This window comes from Hippocampus comes, unplaced genomic scaffold, assembly GCF_001891065.2.
Source record: "Hippocampus comes isolate QL1 unplaced genomic scaffold, H_comes_QL1_v1.1 scaffold156, whole genome shotgun sequence".
Classification (NCBI taxonomy): Eukaryota; Metazoa; Chordata; class Actinopteri; order Syngnathiformes; family Syngnathidae; genus Hippocampus; species Hippocampus comes.
Window position 1 is genome coordinate 2,408,148 of NW_017805744.1, and position 15,913 is coordinate 2,424,060.

Sequence of the window (15,913 nt, forward strand, 5' to 3'; positions counted from 1 at the left end):
CACGGCGAGTCATTAATGCACACCCGCCCCTGTAAACCGTCCTACCAACTCGCATGGTCGTCTTGGCAAAAGTTTTACGCCGGATGCCATTCCTGACGCAACCCTCCCCATCTCACCGGGCTTGGGACCGGCACTGGGGAACAGTGCACCCCCAGGGGAGGGCACTGCCCCCCAGCGGCTGGGTTAAGTCTCTACACTAATTGTTTTTGTTTTTTTTTTCCTGATTGTATTTGATGTTTTTTATTCTTTCATTTCATGAAAGGGAAAGTTTGCAGTGCTACAATTGCTAGCAAGATTTGAATGGAGCCTCACTTCACCAATCCCTTCCCCCCTCAAGTCTCTGACCAAAGCCACGCCCTGAACTAACGTAAACCTGCCAGACTTCTTGACCAAAATTTTAGTTTAATTTTCATTAGTTTTAGTATTTGATTTTTTTTTTTGTTTTTTATGTGGTATTAGCCATATCAATGCATCAGTTGGCGCTTGGCACTGATCAGCAGCAAATTGTTGAATACCAAGGCGTTGCCCGATCGCATGGCAGTCTCACATGAGCACTTAAAACCATGCAAACTCAAATTAAAAACATTTAAAATGCCCCGCGGACAGGTTGGACAAGATATGAATATACTAGGAATGTCCACGTAAATGAGCCGTTTTTAACCACGGCTGCTAGTTTGCTAGCATGATTTATTCATGATTCAGTATTGTGTTGTTACCTTTGTTTTGTCTCAAGAGCTGTCCACTTCCTTCTTTTGGGCGTTCAACCAGAAATAAATATGGTCCAGCCAAGGAAAGCCAGGCTATTGGCTGTCCCTGACTACGCGGCAACACTTTGGTCACGCTTTTTGTCCCTACTGTCTCTGACAGGATATTATTGTCAAGGCGGGACTCGTTCGAAAAGAATAAATACTTTCAAATTAGAGGCATAAGGTGGAGCCAGAGAGGTATGTTTTTTTCTAAGATCATTTTAGTCATATTCTACTGTGAGGTCACACAGAGTTTTAAGACATACTGTCAAAAAGCGTGGCAAAAAAGCGTTTTTCTTTTATAAATGACCTGTGTAAGACAGTTGATCGTACTTAATGTTATAATTTTTCTTGATTATTTTCAATTATTTTACTTGATTTGCCACAGTTTCCCCACTTTTTACTAGATTTAAAAATACATTTTTTATCAATGTTTTTTAATTTTGTTACCTGATTTGGTTTTAGTATTTTATCATACTTTAATTTAGAGTCTGTGTTTATTATTATTATTTTTTTTTTACCATTTCAATATTATTCTGAAATGTTCATTATTTTACTAGATTTTTTTTTGTTCCTCAGAAAATGGATGGATGGTTTTTCCCCTTTTTCTTTTCATCTTATGCATTTTTATGATTTTCATTGTAGTTTACCATTATTTTACTTGAATTTACAGAATAAATAGGTCATTGTTTTTCATCCGTTTCCTTGAGTTGCTTTCATAAATGTATTTTTTTTTTCTTCGAGGTTTACCTTTACGTATTTATTTGATGATTTAACTTGATTGTCAACATTTGGTTTCATGAATTCCCCCACCCCCATTTATTCATGTTCAGTGCTTTTACTTGGACATTACTGATTTAATTTGGATTATTTGGTTTGATTTTCAGTAATGAGTTTTTTTAACTGTAGTTTTCCACCATTATATTTAGTTATTTCTATGTTTTTACTCGATTTGTTGGTTGTTGTTTTTTTGTGACATTGTTTCACTTGATTTTATTGTGATTAGTTGGCTTTATTTTTTACCTAATGCTTTTTAAAGTTTTTCCTTTATTTATTTTTGTTTTTAAAAAATAATGTTTGATTTTAAAACCATTAATGTTTGTACTTGTTCACCCTTTCACTTAATTTGTTTTAATAGTTGAATTAACTTTCCAGCTTTTGTTCCATTATTCCATTATTTACTTCATTTTTTATGATTTTTCTTTGACATTTACAAGTAGTTTTGTATTAATTTTTTAAAACTTATTTAGAAACTTTTTAAAAATGTTGTGGAATGTATTTTATTTTTTAATGTGCAGTATTTCATGAACAATCACATAGATTTACTAGATGTCCATTTTCCCCTCGGTTCATGATCCTTATTTCCTGTCAGTTTTATTTGATTGTTTCTTTTTTTTTAAAGTAATTGTATTTAATGTTTCTTTTTTTAAGAAACATTAAAACATTTAACGTTTTTCACTGTGTTAATTTTGCTGTCAATATTTAGTTGATGTTTTTCATGACTAAATTGTACTCAATATTTTTCCATTGTGTTACAGATAATATCATCATTACACTTCTTTGCCCCCAATAAATGTAACCTACAGTATTTATAATCACTACTCATTCATGCTAAGGATTTTACTTAATGGGTTGATTAATAACTTTTTAATTTGTCTTAATTTTTTTTACATTTTACTTGGTTTCCCACCATGCCACTTGATTTGTTTTTTCTCTTTCTTCTTTTGTATTATTATACTTGTTTTTACTTTGTTCTTCTTATTTTTGTGATTTTATTTCAAGGATTTAACTTTTTTTTAACTTTGTTTTTTAAATGATATTGCTTTCTTTTTTCTTACATTATAGTACATTTTTGTTTCAGTTGATTTGTTATTCTTATTTAATATTGTTAATTGACTGGATGTTCGTCATTTTACTTGCTGTTTATGATTAGACTTGATGTTGATTTAACTTATTTCACTCGACTTTTCTTTTATTCTTCTTTTATTTGGTTCATACAAGATACATTTTACGTGGTGTTTTCATGATTTTACGTGATGCGGTCTCTTGTTATCTGAATGTTTCCACGGCGACTTGACAAGACTGGTCCCCATTGTCGAACATTTTATTTATCTGTTTTTCTTGTTGAACTTGATTTGGCGTGCTGTCTGAATTTCTTTCTTTCTCTTCCAGGGTGCAAAGCCACTTATTCGTAAATTCAACGCAGCTGTGCCGCACACCACCACCCTCCCATCATCGTCGTAGTCGTCATCATCATCATCATCATCACCATCATCATCAGACTCGGACCCTCCTCACCGCTCCACCCCCCTCCCACCCTCTGTCTTTCCTCTCCGGTCTCTGATTGGCGCAGCAGCGGCGGGATGCGCACTTGATCAGCTGGCGAGACCTCGTCGGCTCCGGGAGGAAGCAGCTGTGCGAGACGGAGCCTCTCCTCCATCCTTTCCTGACCCGGGAAACCAGGATACTCAAGCACTACAAACGTTTTATTGAAATTTTTTTAAAATTTATTTTGTGGACTAACCGTGAAGATTTTAGAGTTACACAATCTACGGCTGCGATCTCCACGCACGCGTGTGCCCGCTTGCTTTCCAGCACCTCCGGGATGGAGCTCCGCTGGTGAACTTGGCTGCTTGCGAGGACGCCGCCGCTGCCGCCGCCGTGCGCTCACTCTAAGTTTGGAAGTTGACGCGTACGCACGCCTCCCTGACCGACCAGGTCAGTTCTGTTTCATCGTCCTCCATTTTTCCATACAATAAGTCTACTCAGCGCTGTCGGTTCACATTGCCATCATGCTACAAAATGGAAAGTCTTTGAGAGTGAGACTAAACGCATGTACGAGAGGTGCACGTGTTGTATAAGCACATACAGTTTGTTAACTGTGACGTCACTTAAAGGTGCCCTTCCCACCAATGCTTCGCTTAAAATGGTTCATTTGCGGGATTTGTATTACTTTCTTTCATTCTTGGGTTTTACATCACTTTTTTGTTCACTTTTTAATAATTAGTGGATTTAGTTTTCCACTTTTTGAAATTACGTGTTTTTATTTCTGTATTTAGCTATTTATTTACCCCCTTTCAATTCATGTATTTTTGCTTTAAATTAATAAAGGTGTTTTTATTATACGAATTACGAATTAAACTTTTTTACCGATTAATTGATTATTTTACTTCACGTTATTTTATTTTTTTTTACATTTTTTCCCCCATTTTTGAATATCATTAAAACAAATTATTTTCAGTGAATATTTTTACTTTCTATTTATATCTAGGGCGGCATGGTGGTCACCTAGTTAGCATGTCCACCTCACAGCGCAGAGGTGAAGGGTTCGATTCTGGCTCTCGCCTTCCTGTGTGGAGTTTGCATGTTCTTTCCATACACATGTGGGTTTTCTCTGCGTACTCCGTCTCACATTCCAAAAACATGCATGGCAGGCTAATGGAACACTCTAAATTGTCCCTGAGTGTGATTGTGAGCGCAAATGGTTGTTCGGCGATGTGTGCCCTGTGATTGGCTGGCAACCAGTTCAGGGTGTACCCCTCCTACTGCCCGAAGACAGCTGGGATAGGCTCTGGCATGCCCGGGACCCTCGACTAAGCGGATTCGAAAATGGGTTGGTGGATGGATTTTATATATAAAGACCGTTTGTATCAATTTGACAAATTATAGTTTTATTTAAATTAATATATATTTAGATGTTATATTTGGACTTTTTATTAGATTTTTAAAAATTGTTTTATTTCTATCAAACAATTTATTTTTACTTTCACTTTTTTGGTCATTTTAATCCTTTTTATCATAAACGTAGTTTTTAATTAAAAATTACACTTATTTTAAATGCACATTATTTGAATTAATTTTTCACATACCCATTTTTTCCTTTTTCAGCAGTAAAAAAAATGACAATTTATTTAGAAATGTGTGTGTGTGTGTGTGTGTGTGTGTGTGTGTATATATATATATATATATATATATATGAATACTTCTTTGTTTTATTTGTAGTAAATAAACCTTAGTCACTTATTTGTTGATCAGATGTTTGACACACTTTCTTTTTTTGCCTAATAATTTTTTTTACAGCCCTGCCATTATACATATTTTATGGTTTCTAGTTATAGCGTGTGTGTGTGTGCGCATGATCACGAGCAAAAATATCAGTGAGTCAGTCCTTCGTCTGCTTTGATTTGATGCTACTGTGCACCCTGGACCTCCGCCAAGGCCAAATAATCCGGGAGCTACACCCCTCCTGCTAATGCCTGGGTTTTGCTGGCATGTGTTTTCTCCACTGAGGAATGTCTCAAAATGTCCCTGCGTAATACATGAAGACATAACCCCGTCGGAGGCAAACATATTACAATACAAATTATTATTTTAAATCGCCTACAGCTGTGATTGAGAGTGTGGTAAGTCAGCGGGCTTCCTTTTGTGGGGCATGAAGAATCACTGAATTGAGTGTTCCAGCTGCGTGTAACGTTCAAGTGGCTTCATTTTTTTTTTGTTAGTTTTTTTTTCCAATCTGGTCCATTAGTTTAAGTAGAATTCAATTGTATGAAACATTTCAATATAAGACAAATGCATTGGTAGTCTTCTAGAAGTGTTTCTTTTCAAACAATATTTTTTTTCAATTTTTTCGTTTCATTGACATCTCTAAGTACAATTAAATGTTATTGTGAGTATGAAGGGTTGTTCGTCTGCAATTGGCCGACAACCATTTCAGACAGCTAGGATAGGCTCCAGCACGCCTGCGACCCTCGTGAGGATAAGCGGTTCAGATAATGGATGGATGGATAAAAATTTAAAAAGACTTATTTTGGATTGTATAACCAGTGAATGTGTTGTGTATGACTTGTGTGATCCACTTCCAAGCTAGTCTCATAACGATAATATGTATGCTCTAATGCTACTGTGACAAATGACAATTCTTCTTCTGGTTAAGAGCAGGTGGGGGCATTGCTCATCTCGTCATTTTCTTAACAAATGTTGGCAACTGTTTTATAGTATTGACTGGTCACCTTGTTTTTACGTTTGTAAAACAATTAAAATAGCTGAACATTGAGGGGCATGAGGCATAAATCTGACAAAAATTAACCTTCTCCATGACAGTAAACTTTTTTATTCTTTAACATCTTGAAGGAGATATACTGTGCACCCATCCCCTGCCCACATTTTAAAACATTTCAAGAATTCTAGCACAATTTACACATTTTATTGACAACAGCAACATCTTCTTATGAGAGCGGAATGGCCAGAAAACGCAAGTAAAGGCAAAGTGTTTTCATTTGTGGAGGCAACAGTTCATACACTGTGTGTATGTGGAGCATGGTCACATGACCAAACACAAAATCCTCTCACCCCACTCCAACCGTGTCAAGGTGTCAACGACTTCTGCACCCCAAAGACACCAACTTTTTGTCTACTGACATGAAAAAGTCCACCTGCTATAATATGGCACTACATTACTCTTCTTTATTTGACCAACTTTCTGGGCTGTTTTGGGTTGCTTTGTGCAAAACAACTCAGAGTTGGTTCAAATTGACCCAAATTGACGATCGGTCCCATGTTGAACCCAGCAGTTTTAAGGGAGCAAAGGGAGTATTCATGAATTTCGCCTTGAATTGTATTACAGGTAAAAATGCCCCAAAATGAAACCCAAGTAATACAGAGTGTCAAACTTCATTTTTATTGACACTTAATGTCATGTCTCATATTTACACTTTATAAAGGTTTTAGGACGGCCACAGTGTTACCCAGAAATGTATTACTTCGACTTCCATATTCTGTGGATTTTGATTTGGGAGGATTTACTTTTTTTTTTTCTCTTTTCATGGGTTTGTTCATAAAGCATCACAGGCAGAAGGTAACCAGGCCCAAATGCAACACTTTGGCCTGGTCTTTTACTCTTGTGCCCCCTCTGCCAAAGAAAATGGCTTCCTCGGGCTGGTCCCAGCTGCTCTTTAGTACTTTGATATCATTTGAGTACAAGTGCAGCGATTCCAGATGTGATTGCGACTGCCACAGAGTCAAGTCTGGACATTTCCCACCCCCTCTTTCCTTTTATTGAGTCTCCAGCATGAAGGATTGAGGAAGAAGTCCTTTAAGTGCTTCGCTACGCGAGCGCTTGATCCGATTTCGTCAGAGAAGTGCGTCTGTTACGGACCCCATTGATTTATAGCCTTCATCGCAAAGTGGCCCTGCAGCGGAGGTCACGGCGGCCTCGTTTTTTTTTTTTTTCTTTTTTCTCTGAGACCAAAAACAAACAAACAAACAAAAAAAAAAGAGACCTCTTACTCATGTCTTGGCGAGATGCTTGTTAACCCCCCCTGCGGGAGGCACACGCCGGTGTCATTTACCTTGATTACGGTCGGGCAAGTGTCTGCACTGATTGTTTAAACTTGACGGATATTGTCATCCTTTCGCCATCGGCGTGGAAAATGTCTCCAAACTCGCCGAGAAGGCCCTCCGTCTTGCTTTGCGAGGCGTTGGGCTGACACTTATTGGCCCATATTGAACATTTGGAACATTTGCCATGCTGCTTGTGTTACCGTCGGCTCCGATGTAGACCTTGTGCGACTCAGATCGTTTTTGACAGCTTTAGCAGAATGCCGTTAAGCAAATGTGGATAAAGGTTAAAGTTTCACTTGGAAATGCCTCCTAAATTTCATGTCGCAAATTGACTGACACTGTGAAGCACACTTACTTGTGTTTTATGTTCAAAGACCAGTCATCCAAACTCACTGCCATGCACTTCCCAACATACAAAAATGAAAAGTCTCGTGTTTCACAATTCAGCGTCACTCATCTGTCTAGTAAACATAAGAGTTGTTCAAATTTGGTAGCAATCGGATAAAATCTCTTGGATGAGTTGGAAGTTGGCCGTAATGATCTTGAAATGGTGTCTTCAAACCAAAATGCACTTCTGTGTCTTTTTAGGCATGGCTTGTGGAGACGTTTGGGCCTGCCAAATTTCACTTTGTCAAGTGAAATTTGGCAGGCCTAGCTGCGGTTGCTGAGTTTTCAAATGTCCACCTTGTAGAGTTATTGGTTATGTCTTTTACGGCGAGTCGTGAAACTTGACGTAAAATGCTGCCTCCCTCCGCCTACATGCATTGACAACATCTCAAATTTTTCACATCTGTTTCAGTATACATGGATTAACTTTGGTAGCAATCCAACCAAATTTCGTTGTTGAGCTCGTCCGTGAACGACCCATGAATTGGCTGATACGATCCTAAAATGAACCAAGATGGAAGACTTCATAGCCGCTATTTTCATGCCCAGTCTCCCGCAAATTGCAATCTTGTGCCCTTGGGTGGAGTTTTCTTTCTTTTGTAGATGGTGAAGTTAGAAATGGGTGTTTGCATCATTGTGGGCGTGAACACAGCCGACTTGTTTCCTGGCAAATCGAAGCGGCTCCCCTCACTCCCTTTAAATTCAGCGCACGATGTACTTGACAGAAGCACGGACTCTCTCGAGTCTGTGCAGGACACAAAGTACACATAAAAGGAGCTGCAGGAAAATCTCCATTTGTGCACGATATACAGTACTGTAAAGTTGGCCACTGCGTAGTGGGCATTTAGAAACTGCCTTCCACCCAAGATCTTGCGTCATCGCCCCCGCAATTTAGTATTGCTAAGTGAAATCTGCTCTGGGGGCTGAATTTTCAAAACCTCACCTTTTGTAGTTTAGTGTTTTATAGTGAGATTTTTTAAATCCTCTTTCAACAATCAATGACTTTACAGACACTGATTGATATTTAAAAGTGAAATGAAGATCAATGGAGTAAACTTTACAGCTGTTTTGTGGAACATATTGAACAAAAACTAACAGTGTAATTCATTTAAAGTGTACTATCCTTGGGGTGGGGGGAGGAGGGGTTGTCAGATAAATGTGGTGCCCCAATTAATCGCGGACTTCCAAAAATAAATAAATAAATACAAGCCTCTATTACCCATCAGCAAAAAGATGGATCATGACTGTGGTTACCTTTGTTCGTAGGTGCTATCATTTGCATACACACACACACACACACACACACACACACACACAATTTACTGTCTTTGCTAGGTTTATTTGTCAGAAAAATATGGTATTTCCTCAAATATCTCTGAAAACATGTCCCTTGAATACCATGATTCCCAACCACAATGAGCCAGGAAATCATCCATGCCCCAGGTGCTGAAAGTGCTCAAACCAGAAGGAGCAGCACAATGTCCATTGAATTAGAGAAAAAAAATGTGTAACTCTAAAATCTATTAATTATCCATCCATCCATCCATTAGCTGATCCGCTTATCCTCACGAGGGTCGTGTGTGTGCTGGAGCCTGTCGGAGCCGTCTTCGGGCAGTAGGCGGGGGAGGCCCTGAACCGGTTGCCAGCCAATCGCAGGGAACATATAGATGAGCAACCATTCACGTTCACACTCAAACCTAGAGACAATTTTGAGTGTCCCATTAACCTGCCATTCATGTTTTTGGAATGTGGGATGAAACTGTAGTACCCGGAGAAAACCCACACAGGCACAGGGAGAACATGCAAACTCCACACAGGAAGCCGAGAGCCAGAATCGAACCCTGCGCCTCTGCACTTTGAGGCGAATGTGCTAACCAGTCGACCACCATGCCACCTCTTTTAATTATGATTTTACAAAATTACAGTATTATAAAGCACTATTTTTCTTTTTTTTTTAAAAAACATGGGGCGCGGGAACGGATTAATGGCATTTCCATTCATTTCAATACACAAGCTGATTTGAGATGTTTTGAGTTGAACTAAACTCATATCTCGAGTCACCACTGTAATTCCTTTTATTTTTTTGTATTGAACACACCCATGTTTCACACGGAGTAAGACAATTTTGAGGGAATGATTCTGAAATGCCAAAGCTCCGCAATGTTGTGTAGACACAATGGGATATTAGAAGGATAGCACATTAGAAAAATCACAGTTCATACAGAATAGAGGCACCAGAAACACTTGGTGTTCCTCTTGTCCCCGCACGTAGCAAATTAAATATTGTGTGGGATAACAATCGGGCCCTGGGGGACCCACGCCAGCTTGCTCTCAGAGGCATGATAGATTGTATGAAGCTAATCAAGCAGTCTCACCCGCGTAAAAATGAGCATGGCGTAAAGTCGATGGACGTGTTGAGGGTGGTGACGTGACCTTTTTTATGAGTTGGAGATGGCAGACAAACAGCAGCATCAATTGCACCAAGGTTAACGTCGACTGACAAACTAGTTGGACGCACCGCGGCATCTGTGTCGTATTTACCCAATGTAATTGCAGCTCTGCTAATCCGCTACTGTTAATACATGGCCTGTGTGGCTATCGTTAGCGATTTGCACATTTTTTTTTTCTTCCCTCACACTGTGCATTTCCTCCCACGAGGACCTGATGAATAATTTAAATCGGAAAACAAGCGGTGGCACATTTAGGATTACGGGGAAGGTAAACAAATTGGATAATTCACAATATTAGACATGCAACATGACATTTGGTTGGCATGTCCATCATGAATAGACGGCAAAAAGTCACAAGAAACATGCATGAAACGATACAGGAATTCTGCTATTTTGACTTGAAGCTGAACATTACTAATAACTCAACAGCAACTCACATTTTTTAATTCACTTTCACACAACAAGTCTGTCAATTTGGTTCAAAGCCGACATTGTATGGTAATTCTAGAGGCTCTTCATAGAGGAGATTGTGCTAGATTTGTACACTTACAAAGTTTGAATTACATATACAGTGGTACCTCTACTAACAAAATTAATTGGTTCTGGAAGAAATTTCTTCACTAGAAAATTTGTAAGTCGAGACGTGTTTTCCATGTAAATGCCCTAATTCGTTCCAAGCCTCCCCAAAATTCAGACATAAATGTTTCCTAAAGCATAAACATGCATCAAAATATGTAACAAATGCATGTTACGATTAGATTATTCCACAATGAGTTGTGCATAATGTAAAAAACAAAGAATAGAGTAAAGAATAAAAATTATGGTCATTTAACTTCGTCCTCTCCATTTTTTTTGGCTTCTTTAGTTCATGTTGTCTCTCAGAAGTGGTTTTTGCCTGGTGTTTTGTAAAGAACTGATCCAAGGATGTTCGCTTTTGTCAGCTTTTAACAATGCTTTAAAAATGTCCAAGGTAAACATCAGCATAGCAAGCGACTGGTGTACACTTTTTCTGGGTGATTCGCATTTACGTAAAACTCGGAACACCCCCTTGTCCGAGGGGCGAATGATGAGGACTCTGCATAGACACATATCTATCTATCTATCCACACACATACGGTAGAAGTCCCTCTTTGCCAATGGGATGCCAGGATGATGCTCGGTAATAGCCAATAGCAGAACAGCTATTAGTATGTTGTGTTCAGGAAAATCAGAGCTGCGACTAACAGGCCATATTGTATTTTACCTTTCGTATCTTGAAATTTTCTTTCGTAACAAGAGGCAATATTTTCCTGTTTCCTAACTAGAAAATTTCGTATGAAGAGACATTCGTAAGTAGAGGTACCACTGTACTAGAGAGATGGAACATGCAAAATTGAGACATATTTCCAATTTTCTCATTGTGTGTGGGTCGGGCATCAAAGTGAAATTTGACTACTGTCTTCCAAAATCCACCTGATCCCACAAAAATTCTAATAACAACAAAACACATTTTGGAAAAATTTGTTTCACTGATCAACACGAAATCTAGTCTTAACCGTCCATCGTTGGTGGAACCACACAAAGGTCCAAGCAGTCATGCCTGGAAAGACACATGAAGTTGACCATTTTGGTTGGAAGCAGACATTTAAGGGTATTTGTAGCATTTGTATCTCTGTGCATGTTAGTAATATATTTTTTGTGTTAATGCTCACTGTACCCTAATAATTCTATCAGTCTCACTTTCACAAAAAGTATTTTAAAAATAAAATAAAATAAAGCAGGTAATCTTTCACCTACGGTGACGTGTGTCTGCGTCACCGGAAGTTGTTAGCGCTCAGCAGTTTGCAGTTGCAGCTTGTGATCAGAGTTGTTGCGCTATTTTTATCGTTATCATTATTCTCATTCAGAGTTTATGTACAATTCACCGATGGCACTGGCAAAGAATGGGAATCTGCAGGGCCAAGAGAAGCATTTTAAAATGGTACGCGTGAGCTACGATTGTTAACAGGCTGCCGAAGTGTGTCGCATGCCTTGGCGTCAGGCTATTGCTCATCATGGCATGCGTGTGTACGTACGTACGTGCGTGCGTATGCGTGCGTGCACGGTAACAGGTCGATCGCGGGAGGTTGATTGATCGAAAAGTAGATCTTTGGTCAAAAACGTTTGGGCACTCCTGGTCTAATCCAGCCTCAGCATGTCATAGCGACCTCTACTGCTTCGTTTGGAAACGGCAACAGCAACCACCACACTGGTTTGCACATGCGCAGTAGTATAGGAAGTATTTTTTTCAGACGAACACGAACGTTGCATTGCTAAAATGGCGACAAAACGGACCTTTGCATACCAAGGCGTTAAGAAAAGAAAAGCTTTAACGCTTGAAGACATGATAAAGGTAATAAAAATGAAAGATGGAGGAAGCAAAATAAGACATTATGCAAGAAATTGATGTAAGTGAAAGTAAATGCTGATGGGAAATTTCTCAATTTCTTTCCCTCTTTTTCTTTCTACGCTGGCTATATGAAGTGTCAAATAAGTGTATGCTCATACTTATGCACTATTGGAACTTTTTTTGCGTGTTCGTGTTTATGTCTGAGATAAAATTTGCTACAGTGAAAAGTCCCCTGTTGTGAAAAATTTCTTGCTGCAAACATGATTTTGTTGTAGAGAAGTTTCAGTGTACAAATGTCGATCATGAGTAGACCCACTAAAAAGTCTCAAGAGGCATTTCCTTAAAATACACAGTCTTCCAGCTTGGTTTCAAGCAGCCATTTTAAAGTCATGTTGCCCATTGCTTGCCCTCCATTTCCTTCACAACAGAAACTTCTGAGCTGAAAGCTGTTGCAATTATTTTCTCCCTCGTGTTTTGGTCAGGCAGTTTCCAACCATGCCTATGCACCACATCCCACTGAAACAATTTAATAGAGATTCATAGGAACCACTTACAATCTCAATAGAAGATGAAGTACTCTGACATTATGGTATTTAATTCAAAGTCAGATAAAAAGCAATAAAATGGCATTTGTAGATACAATGTCTGCTGTTTGTCAAACACTCTGGTCCCAAATGACTCAACATTTATAATCAATGGAAAGCTGGCAGGATTAAGTCCAAGACTATTAGGCTTCTAAATTGCAGCTGAGGCATCATTATACACGTCTCAGCATTTTCATTGGAGCAGGGGAAGTTGCGTCGCCCAGGCAACGTCCGCAGCAGCCGCCGCACGGTGGCACCTCGTGTGTTCTGTTCTGCATGATCGTGTTGGATTTATGTATTGTGTGAGCAGTCGCTATTAAATAGATCCCATACACTATTGTTTGTGATGGAGTGGAGAGCTTCGTGATTAGCCGCGGGACGACGCGGGCCGCTAACCAGCAGATGAACGTTTATGGCTCGCCGTGCTCTGCTGGACTTTCTGGGTCAAGAGCCAGTGTGGCAAAGATGGGAGTGGGGACATACGCTGCGTGTATTGTGCTCTCTCTGCTTGGTTCTATCACCATTATGCCATTCCAAGCCATCTCAAACATACAGATGAGGCGTGCTGGGTGTTTTTGGAATGATTTCCCCTCAATTTACGGACAAAAATCCCAACCAAAATATCTCCAATTTAAAACACATTTTCAAAGTGTATGATTAGTTCCAACTGTTCGACCATTATAGCAAATTACAATCCAGAAGAATGTCGTTTCCCTGAATTTTGCAAGAGCAATGAATGGAGGAAAAGAGGAAACATTCTTGTGCGGTCACTTCTTTGTGGAATTTTGTCAAAGCACAAGCTTTGGATGACACCTCAATTCAAGGAGTCATTTTCCCGCTTCATTCAATGCATAGCTCTGTGACACTTATTTCTTTGTTTAGTTATGCCAGGCATTTACAGCGAATTTCATGTTGGGCGGCTATTTTTATTATTATTTTTTTGTCTGATCAAAAATACATGAATGAGATTTACACTTTGATGCCATCTTCTGCCCACATCAGATGCAAAAAAAAAAAATAATAATAAATTGTCAGAGTTTAGCATTGGCATGCTGTTTGTTTTGCGAAACCTGTTTCAAATTGGGGCTGATGTGGGTGATTTCCCTCTTTGGAGTTTTTCAAAACAACTTCTGTATTGGTTCTTGAGACTTTTATTTGTCTGTCTCGTTTTGATTGATATGTCCATCCAATTTTCTATGAATATATAAAAACTAGTGTCTGGCACGATGTTGTTTTTAAGCGACATTGTAAAAAATGGTGTTGAATTTACTGAATTTTATTGTGTAACATCACAAAATAAAATCACCTGGAGCTAGATGTATTGTTCAGGTAGATGTATGGTCTACTTAGAATGTATCTGGATTCACATCATTTTATTTTGTGCAACCACTTGACAAAATTGAATTGAGTACATTCAACAAAATCTTTTTTCAGTGTATCTGCTTCCGATTTGGGTTCATTCGACCAAATTTCCTTGTTGGAGTAACCCTGAAATTCACCCCAAGATGACTGCTTTGAATCAAAATGTCTGACTTCCTGTTAAACATCAAACATGGGTCATTTACCCTTTATCATGTTCACTTATGGTAGACATGTCAAACCAATTTCCCATTCATTGGTCAAACTTGTGCTAGGGGCTTCTTTTTTTAATTTGTCCTTTCCAGGGAGAACTACTAAAGTCAGTTTGGGCAGGGGTATTTTGTTCACCATGTTGGCTTTCCCTACAATGTTTGTACTTGGAAAAAAAAAAAAAATTCAGGTATGTTGAGAACCCCTAAAAGGCGATTCATCAGAATAAAGAGGGCCTTTGAACTGCCTGGTGCTTGGGTTCTAAAAAACCTCGTGCATTGGTGTGAACATGGACGGCCTTAAGTGACTGTAAACATCTGGACCCAAGTCTCTTGTCCCACACAAAGCCACATCAAACCCCATAGTTTTCTGTGTGGACCTGCCAGGCATCTCCAGTCGGTTCTTTTGTGGTCTCCGGACAGCTCAGTGGGGAGCGATGCGTCGTCTTTAACGCTTGTCCACCGCACTGCCGGTGTGCTTGTGTGATGGGAACACGGGAGGGGAGTGTGTGTTCATTTTGAGGTTGAGCCGACAAAGGATGTCGAAAAAGCCAGCGTCGACGTTGCTAAATTTTTAGATTGATGTTTCTTTAATAAGGCCCGCAGTCTCTTGGTATGCTGACGGCGATCCGCGGCGGTGACCTAAATTCTCGTTAAAACGCTGACAAGCGATGAATAAAATCCTCCAGTAACTTGATGTATTTTAATTTTTTGGGGGATGCCTTAAGATAAAACAAAGCCGATCTAATATTCTCTATAAAGTAGAGGGAAGAAATTTCTTCAAATGATGTTTTATTTACGGGTATCTGTGACGATTGTTGCACCGCCATTGCAGCATTCACCCCCTGCACCCCGCTTTGGTTCGCTCTCGTTGTCTGCTGCCATTGTGCTAGAGGCTGGTTCCAACGTGTACTCACCCACCCGCTCCGACGGCCGCCGCCCCATTTTGCCGCTGCACGCCCTTCCAGTTTACAGTGTGCACGCGGTGCAATCAAATTGCACCCGGCGTCAGCACTTTGAGATCCCCCCCAATCTCCCTCCCCCATCCTCCATTGAAAATGCATCTGCTCACAGTCTTGATGCGACGCCGGCCGCATTTCAAATGTTTGGAGTAACATTTGACCTCAGATGAGCCCGATGCTCGATTGAACATTTGGAACTGAATGAAAAGTAACAAATTATTGGTATTCCTCAATGAAAATACCTTAAATGCCATTCATGTGTACAAGCCTCACAAAAAATGGAGATATGTATGTATATATATAATGCATCTGCTCACAGTCTTGATGCGACGCCGGCCGCATTTCAAATGTTTGGAGTAACATTTGACCTCAGATGAGCCCGATGCTCGATTGAACATTTGGAACTGAATGAAAAGTAACAAATTATTGGTATTCCTCAATGAAAATACCTTAAATGCCATTCATGTGTACAAGCCTCACAAAAAATGGAGATATGTATGTATATA

General features: G+C 39.4%; 1 protein-coding gene across 4 annotated transcripts in view; it reads left to right on the forward strand.

The window, feature by feature from the left end:
• The first annotated feature begins 2,777 nt into the window (after positions 1-2,777).
• Positions 2,778-15,913, forward strand: part of LOC109524410 (teneurin-3) — a 223,870-nt gene continuing 210,734 nt past the window's right edge. For all 4 annotated transcript variants that reach the window (XM_019884281.1, XM_019884282.1, XM_019884283.1 and 1 more), the window contains exon 1: positions 2,778-3,464. The gene's annotated coding sequence lies outside the window, so the exon portion shown is untranslated. The remainder of the gene's footprint in view (positions 3,465-15,913) is intronic.